The 12,010-nt window shown below is 43.9% G+C and overlaps 1 long non-coding RNA gene across 1 annotated transcript in view; it reads left to right on the top strand.

Moving 5' to 3' along the window:
- Nucleotides 1-257: 257 nt before the first annotated feature.
- Nucleotides 258-12,010, top strand: part of LOC130296954 (uncharacterized) — a 65,060-nt gene continuing 53,307 nt past the window's right edge. Inside the window, exons 1-2 of the long non-coding RNA XR_008849347.1 lie at nt 258-350; nt 7,924-8,035. This is a non-coding gene — a long non-coding RNA (uncharacterized LOC130296954). The remainder of the gene's footprint in view (nt 351-7,923; nt 8,036-12,010) is intronic.

Here is a 12,010-nt window from a genome sequence, read left to right as displayed (position 1 = left end):
GCTTTAATATAAAAAGGATGAGATGATGGGTAGATCTATAATAGGTGATATATGTACCTGACCAATGTTATTATGTTGTTGGATCTACCTGGAAAAACATACATCTGGCTGTATTATCCACAAGACATTAGTGTGAATGATGTACGATCCATGACAATGTGATTCCTTCCTTTCTGATTTAATTCTCATTGCGGTCTCCAGGTGGACTGACCCTTATTTATCACTGTCTCTCCTCCTTTGTCGCGGTGTTTACTCAGCTCACATCTCCTTTTCTACAGTCCCAGGACTACTGTCACATGCAAATGACTAAATATCTAGACGGAATCTAGATGCGGTGCTTTGTGAGCAAGGTGAGAAACAATACTGGTACAAGCACTTACCTTCCCACACATCACTAAGCCGGATCCTTCAGAGAATATGACGTTTAGTCTTTTTAGTGTTTATGGCAGCTTAGCATCTTGTCCCATTCATTGAACTCTATGTACAAAAATCTCTGTGCATACAGTACAAATATCATTAATTATTTTATTTTTTTTTGTATGTATTTTGGTTGATTGTATGTCTTGTTTAATTTCATATTTATATCTCCTTTCCTTTCCTTTGGGAATCGCCTTTTACCCGCTGTTAAGCTCAATGCACACAATTTTCAGACAAAATAAAAATCTGTAAATCACACCAATAAGGTAAAAAATAAAAATTAACCTTTACTTCAATGAGTTAAAACATTACAAAAATGTTTGTGTACAGTGCACCATTGGAAACATGGTTTCCGTGAGGGGAAAGGATATAGGAAACAGGTGAGTACCTATTCTAACAATGATCCTATCCCTAACAGAGGAATATGACCCTCCCTAAACTAAGCGTGGACTGGGGAAGGGGAACAATTAACATATGCAAAAATTTGAATAATTGTGGCAGATCTCTCTTAAAGCGGTACTCCCAAGGAAAACTTTTTTTTTTTTTTTTTTTTAAATCAACTGATGCCAGAAAGTTAAACAGATTTGTAAATTACTTCTATTAAAAAATCTTAATCCTTCCAGTACATTTTATGGGCTGTATACTACAGAGGAAATGCTTTTCTTTTTGGATTTCTCTTCTGTCACGACCACAGTGCTCTCTGCTGACCTCTGCTGTCCATTTTAGGAACTGTCCAGAGCAGCATATGTTTGCTATGGGGATTTTCTCCTGCTCTGGACAGTTCCAAAAATGGACAGCAGAGGTCAGAAGAGAGCACCGTGGTCATGACATCAGAGAAATGCAAAAAGAAAAGCATTTCTTCTGTAGTATATAGCCCCTAAAAAGTACTGGAAGGTTTAAGATTTTTTAATAGAAGTAATTTACAAATCTGTTTAACTTTCTGGCACCAGCGCTGTTAACCCTTCAGACGCGGCGATCAAAGTTGACTGCCGCGTCTGAAAACGAAAGTAAACGCTTCCTGGCAGCTCAGTCGGGCTGATCGGGACATCGCGATAAAATCGCGATGTTCTGATCAGCTGGGACGCAGGCGGAGGTCTCCTTACCTCTCTCCGTGGCGTTCAATCGGGGTTTGATTGCTCCAAGCCTGAACTACAGGCTTGAGCAATCGAGCCCCTATCTCGCTGATCCGTGCAGAGCTATGGCTCTGCGGGGATCAGCATAGGAGATCAGTGTGTGCAGTGTTATAGGTCCCTATGGGAGCTATAACACTGCAAAAAAAAAGTGGAAAAAAAAAGTTAACAAAAGGTCATTTAACCCCTTCCCTAATAAAAGTTCAAATCACCCCCCTTTTCCCATAAAAAAAAAATAAAAAAAACCTGTAAAAAATAAATAAAAATAAACATATGTGGTATCGACACGTGCAGAAATGTCAGAACTATAAAAATATATAATTAATTAAACCGCACGGTCAATGGCGTATGCGCAAAAAAATTCCAAACTCCAAAATAACCTATTTTTGGTCGCTTTTTATATCATGAAAAAATGAATAAAAAGCGATCAAAAAGTCCGATCAAGACAAAAATTGTAGCGCTAAAAACGTCAGATCACGGTGCAAAAAATGAGCCCTCGTACGCAGAAAAATAAAAAAGTTATAGGGGTCAGAAGATGACAATTTTAAACGTATAAATTTCCGTGCACGTAGTTATGATTTTTTCCAGAAGTACGACAAAATCAAACCTATATAAGTAGGGGATCATTTTAATCGTATGGACCTACAGAATAAAGAGAAGGTGTCATTTTTACTGGAGAATGTACTACGTAGAAACAGAAGCCCCCAAAAGTTACAAAATGGCATTTTTTCTTCAATTTCGTCGCACAATGATTTTTTTTTCCGTTTTGCTGTAGATTTTTGGGTAAAATGACTGATGTCACTGCAAAGTAGAATTGGTGGCGCAAAAAATAAGCCATCATATGGATTTTTAGGTGCAAAATTGAAAAGGTTATGATTTTTAAAAGGTGAGGAGGAAAAAACGAAAGTGCAAAAACCGAAAACCCCATGGTGCCAGAAAGTTAAACAAATTTGTAAATTACTTCTATTAAAAAAAATCTTAATCCTTCCAGTACTTGTTAGCTGCTGAATACTACAGAGGACATTATTTTCTTTTTGGAACACAGAGCTCTCTGCTGACATCACGAGCACAGTGCTCTCTGCTGACATCTCTGTCCATTTTAGGAACTGTCCAGAGCAGCATATGTTTTCTATGGGGATCTTCTACTCTGGACAGTTCTTAAAATGGACAGAGAGGTCAGCAGAGAGCACTGTGCTCGTGATGTCAGCAGAGAGCTCTGTGTTCCAAAAAGAAAATAATTTCCTCTGTAGTATTCAGCAGCTAATAAATACTGGAAGGATTAAGATATTTTAATAGAAGTAAATTTCTGGCACCAGTTGATTGAAGAAAAAAAAAGTTTTCCACCGGAGTACCCCTTTAAAGCGCAACGGTCATGAAATCAATAATCAATAGGTCAATAACCTGCCTTCAGCCTTTGTACTGTGTGCAGGTGGTGGGTATAGCAATGTTTTTACCTAATATTTGCAGGCTTTCATTACCCCAAAAAATGCTTTTGATGAAAGCCACTGACGGCCAGATAGGCGTGGCGCGAGGTACGAGATGCCCCGCCGCCGCCACGCCCACCCCCTGTATGTCAGCGCTGGGACCGCTGTGTGATTGACACACAGGTCCCAGCGCATGCGCCCTTCAGCTACTCTAACCTGCGCGCCGCTGTGTGTCATCCACCAAGCGCTCGCTCCCCCAGCGAGTGCTTGCCCCCGCTGCCGTCTGGATGACACGCGCGCACGGCACGCACTTTAGATTAGCAGAACAGCGCATGCTCTGGGACATGTGTGTCAATCAAACAGCGGTCCCAGCGCTGACATACAGGGGGTGGGCATCGCGTACCTCATGCATTTTTTGGGGTAATGAAAGCCTGCAAATATTAGGTAAAAACATTGCTATACCCACCACCTGCACATAGTACAAAGGCTGTGTGCAGGTTATTGCACCAAGATTTCATGACAGTTGCGCTTTAAGCAAAGAGAAACCTGTGTTCAGCTACTTTTCAGGGGCTAACTCAATGAAAAGAGGTTGCCCAAAGTTTTTAACCCCTCTTATTTTTATGCGATAAGAAATAAAAAAAAAATTATGAAAAACCAAAAAATGTGTTTTAGGTCCTCAAAGTTGATCAGCATTGAAATAAAGAAATCCAAGATATTATTCAACCCATCAAAGGACAATATCCAGGTTTATTGATGCTCGCAATATGCATAAGCCTTGCCTGGAATCATACTTTGGTTATTAGTTTCCATCCTGACCAGAACACTTCGAACACTACATTCCCGTTATGACGGAATTGGATGTCGCCCATGTAAAGATAAAATATGTTCCTTAAAGGAGTACTCCGCTGCTCAGCGTTTGGAACAAACTGTTTTGAACGCTGGAGCCGGCGCCGGGAGCTTGTGACGTCATAGCCCCGCCCCCTCATGACGTCATGCCCCACCCCTCAATGCAAGTCTATGGGAGGGGGCATGACAGCAATCACGCCCCCTCCCATAGACTTGAATTGAAGGGGCGGGGCGTGATGCCATGAGGAGCGGGGCTGTGACGTCACGAGCTCCCGGCTCCAGCGTTCGGAATACTTTGTTCCAAACACTGAGCAGTGGAGTACCCCTTTAAGAGAATTATTGTCTGCTGATTGTATCTTGGCAGAAAAAAACTGTTATGATGATCTCTGCTTTTATTCTTGAACTGGCATCAAAACAAACATAAAAGGAGAACAAATAGCATTGCAATAAGATTTCAGAAAACGGTCAAATCGATTTAGTTTGTATTGGGATGGTGAGCTGCCAGATTAATAAATGTCGGAGATAAATATAGTTAAATATAGTGTTAAAGGAGAACTCCGGTACAGAACATTGTATCCCCGATCCACCGAATGGGGATAAGTGTCTGATCATTGGGGGGGTGGTCTTGTGACTGATCAACTAATGAGACTCAGACATTGTGTTTTATTTGTGGTTCTACAGAATAATTCTGATACACAAAATAATGAAATTGTCCTGGACAGAAATGATGATATCCTGAAAATAATGGCCCAGATTTATCAAACTATGTGAAAAACTGGAGTAACCTGACAACAACCAATCACAGTTCAGCTTTCACTTTACCAGAGCTCGTTAAGAGAGGAATGCTGAGCTCTGATTGGTTGCTGTGGGAAAATCATTCCAGTTCTTCTCTCACACAGAGTGATAAATCTGGGCCAGTATTTTGCTGCACAACGTTTTGGGGCAGTTACTACAATCCAGAGATTTCTGTAACTCTCAATTAGATTTCTGCACTTGTCTCCAGGTATCTTGGCCCACTCCTCATAAGATCCTGCTCCAGCTGTCTCAGGTGTAAAGGTGTCTTTTCCAGACTGCAGGTATCTTGGCCACTCCTCATAAGATCCTGCTCCAGCTGTCTCAGGTGTAAAGGTGTCTTTTCCAGACTGCAGGTATCTTGGCCCACTCCTCATAAGATCCTGCTCCAGCTGTCTCAGGTGTAAAGGTGTCTTTTCCAGACTGCAGGTATCTTCGCTCACTCCTCATAAGATCCTGCTCCAGCTGTCTCAGGTGTAAAGGTGTCTTCTCCAGACTGCAGGTATCTTCGCTCACTCCTCATAAGATCCTGCTCCAGCTGTCTCAGGTGTGAGGGTGTCTTGTCCAGACTGCAGGTATCTTGGCCCACTCCTCATAAGATCCTGCTCCAGCTGTCTCAGGTGTAAAAGGTGTCTTTTCCAGACTGCAGGTATCTTCGCTCACTCCTCATAAGATCCTGCTTCAGCTGTCTCAGGTGTAAAGGTGTCTTCTCCAGACTGCAGGTATCTTCGCTCACTCCTCATAAGATCCTGCTCCAGCTGTCTCAGGTGTAAAGGTGTCTTTTCCAGACTGCAGGTATCTTGGCCACTCCTCATAAGATCCTGCTTCAGCTGTCTCAGGTGTGAGGGTGTCTTTTCCAGACTGCAGGTATCTTGGCCACTCCTCATAAGATCCTGCTCCAGCTGTCTCAGGTGTAAAGGTGTCTTCTCCAGATCACAGGTATCATGGCTCAATCCTCATAAGATCCTGCTCCAGCTATCTCAGGTGTGAAGGTGTCTTCTCCAGACTGCAGGTATCTTGGCCCACTCCTCATAAGAGCAGAAGAGAGAGACTGCAGCCCCTCCCCTGGTTATATAAGGAGCTGTGCGAGGAGCCCCTAGGTCACTTGGGGGGGGGGGGGTCACCTGGCCACCGGAGCCCTCTGGGTAACAATCATGTGGTACAAACGTTAAAGGCATTTTACACACATGGGGGGGGGGGGGGGATTCATCAACATCAGTGTATGGTAAAGCTTTTTTTTACCCCTTTCTGCTGCGTGTATTTGTCATTAACCTGCGAAAAATTTACTAAACTTGCGCACGGGTCTCTGTGAATCATGTGCAGTAATAGAATCCAGCCCATCTCAGCTCTTGAAAAAAATATAAGGCAGACTTGTACGTGTGCTCGGAGCTGTTGTATATTTGCGCAAGAAAATGACACTTGCGTCCTTTTTTTGCGCAAAAAAAAAAAAGACGCAGTTAATAAATTCATGTCTACCAGAAAAACGGCTCTACGGTACACCTGAAGGGTGACATCTTTAGAAAAAGTTCCACCAAAAAAGACGCACAAAAAGAACGCAGGAAATATCCTTGCGCAAGATTTTGCACAAGAAAATACACCTAAAATGACTATATATAGATTGATGAATTCCCAGCCCCCCCCCATAATACACAACCTGTATACATAATGGGGCTATGCTGCAGTGGAGTACTGTGGAACATGCAGGGACTCATCATGCAGGGACACATCATTCCGTACTGGGACATCACGCTTCACAGTAGATATAGTGCTATTATCTTTGTATGTTTAATTTTTTGTGTCTGTGAACATAGAGCTGATGTGACTTACCAATAAGCTCCAATGTTGTCTCATCTGTCCAAAGGACAAGCCACAAAGCTTCTGGGAGAATGCTTGGTAAGGTGTAAACCTCTAAGACAACAACTTGTTAAAGGGGTATTCCGCCCCTAGACATCTTATCCCCTATCCAAAGGATAGGGGATAAGATATCAGATTGCCACGGTGCCACTGCTGGGGACCCCGGGGATCTCACTGCGGCACCCCACTATCATTACAGCACAGAGTGAGTTCGCTTTGTGCGTAATGACGGGCGATACGGGGGACGGAGCAGCGTGACGTCATGGCCCGTCCCCTTAATGCAAGCCTATGGGAGGGGGCGTGACGACTGCCACGCCCCCTCCCATAGACTTATATTGAAAGGGGTGGGCCGTGACGTCACGAGGGGCAGAGCCGTGACGTAATGATGCTCCGGCCCCTGTATTGCCCGTCATTACGCACAAAGCGATCTCGCTCTGCGCAGTAATGATAGCGGGGTGCCGCAGCTGAGATCCCAGGGCTCCCCAGCAGCGGCACCGCGGCGATCTGACATCTTATCCCCTATCCTTTGGATAGGGGATAAGATGTCTAGGGGCGGAGTACCCCTTTAAATGGATTATCCAGAAATATAAAAAATAAAAACAGAGATAATTTGTTTCAAAACAGCACCACACCTTTCCTCATGTTGTCTGTTTTTATAATCCTAGATAAACCCTATAAAGAAACTTTGCCATCTTAATTTAGAAACAGAGGAATCTCAGATTGTCAGTCTTTGGGGGTTTTCGGAGGCCAGCAATTTTACTGTAAATGACTTTATAGCTATTAGTTGGACACTTTCTGGCTTTCGCACATAGATTTTGCAAGGACCTGTCATCTTTTCCTCAGTATCTTACAGCTACAAAATGTTATTACAGAGATCATTAATCTCTATGGTGAATGGATATTATACACTCACATCTCATTTATCCACAGGCGGCACCTGACGTGTTGTGTAGATGTGACATCCTGCATTAAGTGACTGTGTGCACAGAATCCCTATTGACCAAACTGGTCACGGATCTATGTAAGGATATACTTAAAGGGGTACTCCGGTGGAAAACTTTTTACATTTTTTTTAAATCAACTGGTGCCAGAAAGTTAAACAGATTTATAAATTACTTCTATTAAAATGTTTTAATCCTTCCAGTACTTATCAGCTGCTGTATACTACAGAGGAAATTCTTTTCTTTTTGGATTTCTTTTCTGGCACCTTTTTTGGTGCTCTTTGCTGACACCTCTGTCCATGTCAGGAACTGTCCAGACCAGGAAAAAATCCCCATAGCAAACTTTTGCTGCTCTGGACACTTCCTGACATGGACAGAGGTGTCAGCAGAGAGCACTGTGGTCGTGACAGAAAGGAAATCCAAAAAGAAAATCATTTCCTTTGTAGTATACAGCAGCTGATAAGTACTGGAAGGATTAAGATTTTTTTAATAGAAGTAATTTACAAATCTAATATGCAGAGAGAGACTCGGCACCACCTATACTAACACTCAGGATACAACAATCTACTCGGTTTCCCCATGTCTTCCCTTGCAACAGCTGGAGGGACTTCAGTGGTGCTCAACGTGTAAGGTAAGTCCATTCAATATTCATGCAGTAGAAAAGGAAAAATATGGAACAACTCATCACACCGACCCAGGTATTCTTTGCAAGTGGTACTTTATTCCAAAGCTTCAACCATGGAAGACAAGCAGGGGAGAGTGAATGTAGGATGCAGGGGTATCCTCTCGGTCCTACTTTCACTCTCCCCCGGAGTACCCCTTTAAGACTGAATATATACCTAATGCCTCGTGTATATGTATTCTGGTCCCTTACAGTGATCTGCTGTGTTCACATGGAATTTCTGCATCCTCTAGAAACATCTTTTTTAAGTATTTTATTTATTTAAATGTTTAAAAAAAAAATAGGAACCGATCTGGATCCATTGTTTTGCATTTGTAACAATTTAACAATCAAACAACAGTTTTTTGTTTTTTTTTTAGGTTTGCCCTTTTTTCTAGAGGTGTTAAAGTAAATTGCAGGTTTTATTGAGAAGAAAACAGATGTCAAACCAGAAGGATCCTTGAATTCTACAAAAAAAAAAGTAGGATCTATTAAGATCCTAGTGTTTAAAGGGGTACTCCGGTGGAAAACAAATTTTTTTCTAATCAACTGGTGCCAGAAAGTTATACAGATTTGTAAATTACTTCTATTTAAAAATCTTAATCCTTCCAGTATTTATCAGCTGCTGTATAATACAGAGGAAGTTGTTTAGTTTTTTCCAGTCTGACCACAGTGCTCTCTGCTGACACCTCTGTCCATGTTAGGAACTGTCCAAAGCAGGAGAGGTTTGTTGTGGTGATTTGTTACTGATCTGGACAGTTCCTGACACGGATAGGAGGGGTCAGCAGAGAGCACTGTGGTCAGACTGGAAAGAACTATACAACCTCCTGTGTATCATACAGCAGGTGATAAGTACTGGAAGGATTACATTTTTTTAAATAGAAGTCATTTACAAATCTGTTCAACTTTTTGGCACCAGTTGATTTAAAAAAATGTGTTTTTCACCAGAGTACCCCTTTAACGGGAGAGAAAAAATGAGACAGTCTCTGTCTGTCACTGTTTTCCAACCAGTGTGCCTCCAGGTGTTGCAAAACTACAAGCCCGGACAGCTGTAGGGTATTTTCACATGGCAGAATTTCTGCACAAAATTCTGCAGAAGTATTCCGCATGGACATTCCACTGCAGCAGAGTACCATTGATTTCAACCGGATTCTCCTGCACTGTTCACATGGCAGAATTTTCACGCCAGATGTTTCTGCTCCGGAAATTCAGATTCTGGCATCCGCAGAAAGAATGCCTATTCTATCTGTCGATTCTGCAAGGTGATGCATTGCCATCCATGTCAGATCGCAGCGGTCCCGCTGCTGGGGACCCCCGGGATCTCCGCTGCGGCACCCCGCTGTATTACTGCACAGAGCGAGTTCGTAATGACGGGCAATACAGGGGACGGAGCAGCGTGACGTTATGGCTCCGCCCCTCATGACATCACGGCCCGGCCCCTTAATACAAGTCTATGGCAGGGGCATGACGACCGCCACGCCCCCTCCTATAGACTCGTATTGAGGGGGCGGACCGTGACGTCACGAGGGGTGAAGCCGTGACGTAACGATGCTTCGGCCCCTGTACTGCCAATCATTACGTGCAGAGCAAACTCGCTCTGTGCAGTAATGAGAGCGGGGTGCCGGATAGGGGATAAGATGTCTAGGGGCGGAGTACCCCTTTAAGCTGCGTTTACACATATGCACAGCTTTTGGCTGTCTGGGGATGCTGGGAGTTCTAGTTTTGCAACAGCTGGAGGCACACTGGTTGGGAGACACTGTACTATTATATTGTTTTCTGAGTATACTTTCATGTTTAAATACGTTCTGTACAAGAACTATAGCTTTCTAAGCTTTGATCGGGTCCCTAAGATTCCTATGGCTGTCCATTCCCAGCCCACCACAGACTGCCCGTCGCCATTCATTAGAGACTAAGATGTCTCTAACTACAATTTGCCATATTATTGGCATTAAGCTCATTTACTTTTATAGTGTTAATCATTTTTTTTTGTCCTAATATGGACCAATGGACTCTGCTTAATATGGCTTTTATATGGTTAATTTTTGGTAGTTCCCATACTGAACAGTAGATGGCAGTATAGGACTATGAATGAATGTTACACAATACCATCGCACAGTGAAAGTACTCTGCTCCAAAAAACGTGAATCTCGCTGTAAACACCCGCCCATGTGAATGTACTCTAAAACACTACACTACACCTACACAAAATAAAAAGTAAAACACCACATATACATATACCCCTACACAGTCCCGCCCCCCCCCTCCCCATAAAAAAAGTGACAAAACTGTTTTCAAAATGGAGCCTCCAGCTGTTGAAAATCAACAACTCCCAGTATTGCCAGACAGCCACTGACTTTCAAGGCATGCTGGGAGTTTTTCAACAGCTGGAGACACCCTGTTTGGGAAACACTGCCGTAGGGTATGTTGGTGGCTGATGCAAATCCCCAATGTAGGCTTCAAATGCACATGGCGCTCTCTCGCTTTGGAGCCCTGTCGTATTTCAAGGCAACAGTTTAGTGCCACATATGGGGTATTTTTCTCCTTTTACCCCTTATGAAAAGGTAAAGATGGGGTCTTTTTTTTACTCTAAGATGCTGGTGTTGCGCCATTCTTTTCATTTTCACAAGCGGTAAAAGGAAAAAAAGACCCCGGAAATTTGTAATGCAATTTCTCCTGAGTATGGAAATATCCCATATCTGGACGCAAAGTGCTCTGCGGGCGCACAACAAGGCTCAGGAGTGAGAGCGCACTATGTACATTTGAGACTTAAATTGGTGATTTGCACAGGGGTGGCTGATTTTACAGCGGTTCAGACATAAATGAAAACAATTAATACCCACACCCTTAACCCCTTAAAGGACATCTGCAGCGCTCATACATAAAAAAAAAAAAAGTTTACCACATCTGATAGCTCTTTCAAAGACCTTTCCAATGATACCTCATTTGTCAAATTTGGCCCAGCCATTCTCTTGTAATTGCCACCTGTAGCAGTAAGCAGCCATGTCATAAAGACTACATTTCCCATGACTCCCTGCGCCAGCTTCCTGTTAGCTGCTGCTGCTCTCTTCCCCCCCCCCTGAAGAAATTATAGTAAATTATAATAAAGTGACGCCCACAGCTCCTTCCCTTGTGGTTATCTCCTCCCATCCTCCCCCTCCCAGCTCATCAGCCCTCTCCACCCTCACCACATGTACTGATAGGCTGCGGCCCATAGTGCTGGGCAGTATACCGGTATGAACCGGATACCGTTTTTTTTTCTCTCCCACGGTATGGATTGCTATACCAGTCGGGCCCCTCCCCCACCCTCCGGATGAAATGTAGAGCCCAGCGCGGCGCCCTCACTTGTCCCGGTGTGCTTCTGTGGCCCGATAGAAGCGAATCCATTTACTGTGTCCCCCCGCTGAGCTTGTCAGCCAGTGTCCCCGAGAGCACGATCAATCCCCACCGCTAGCGGGATCCATGTGCTCACTAGCGGTGTCACAAGAATGCCTCCCGCGAGCGCGATCGCTACCATCACCGACAAGAATGTCGAGCGTGGCTCTGTTCCCTGTCCCTGTCAGCTCTCAGGGTACGGGAACAGATTTAAAAGTCTCACGCGTGGCTAACGTAGTATTGCGCAGGCGCAGCACTACGCAAATAGCGTAGGGCTAACGTAGGCAGCGCTAGGAGCCTAGCGTTAGCCCTACGCTATTTGCGTAGTACTGTGCATGCGCAGTACTACGTTAGCTGCGTGCAAGGCTTTTAAATCTGTTCCCGTACCCTGAGAGCTGACAGGGACAGGGAACAGAGCCACGCTCGACATTCTTGTGACACCGCTAGTGGGCACAGGGACCCCACGGGGGGCACATTTGACACCGCCCAGCACTAGCTGCCCCTACTGTGCGCTCAGCCAATCAGGGCTGAGCGCATAATAACATTATGAATATTCATAAGATGGGAGGAGAG

The sequence above is a fragment of the Hyla sarda genome, chromosome 12 (assembly GCF_029499605.1).
Source record: "Hyla sarda isolate aHylSar1 chromosome 12, aHylSar1.hap1, whole genome shotgun sequence".
In the NCBI taxonomy this organism is placed as follows: Eukaryota; Metazoa; Chordata; class Amphibia; order Anura; family Hylidae; genus Hyla; species Hyla sarda.
The sequence above is the reverse complement of the archived record's forward strand: the minus strand, read 5'-3'. Positions and strand labels throughout refer to the sequence as shown.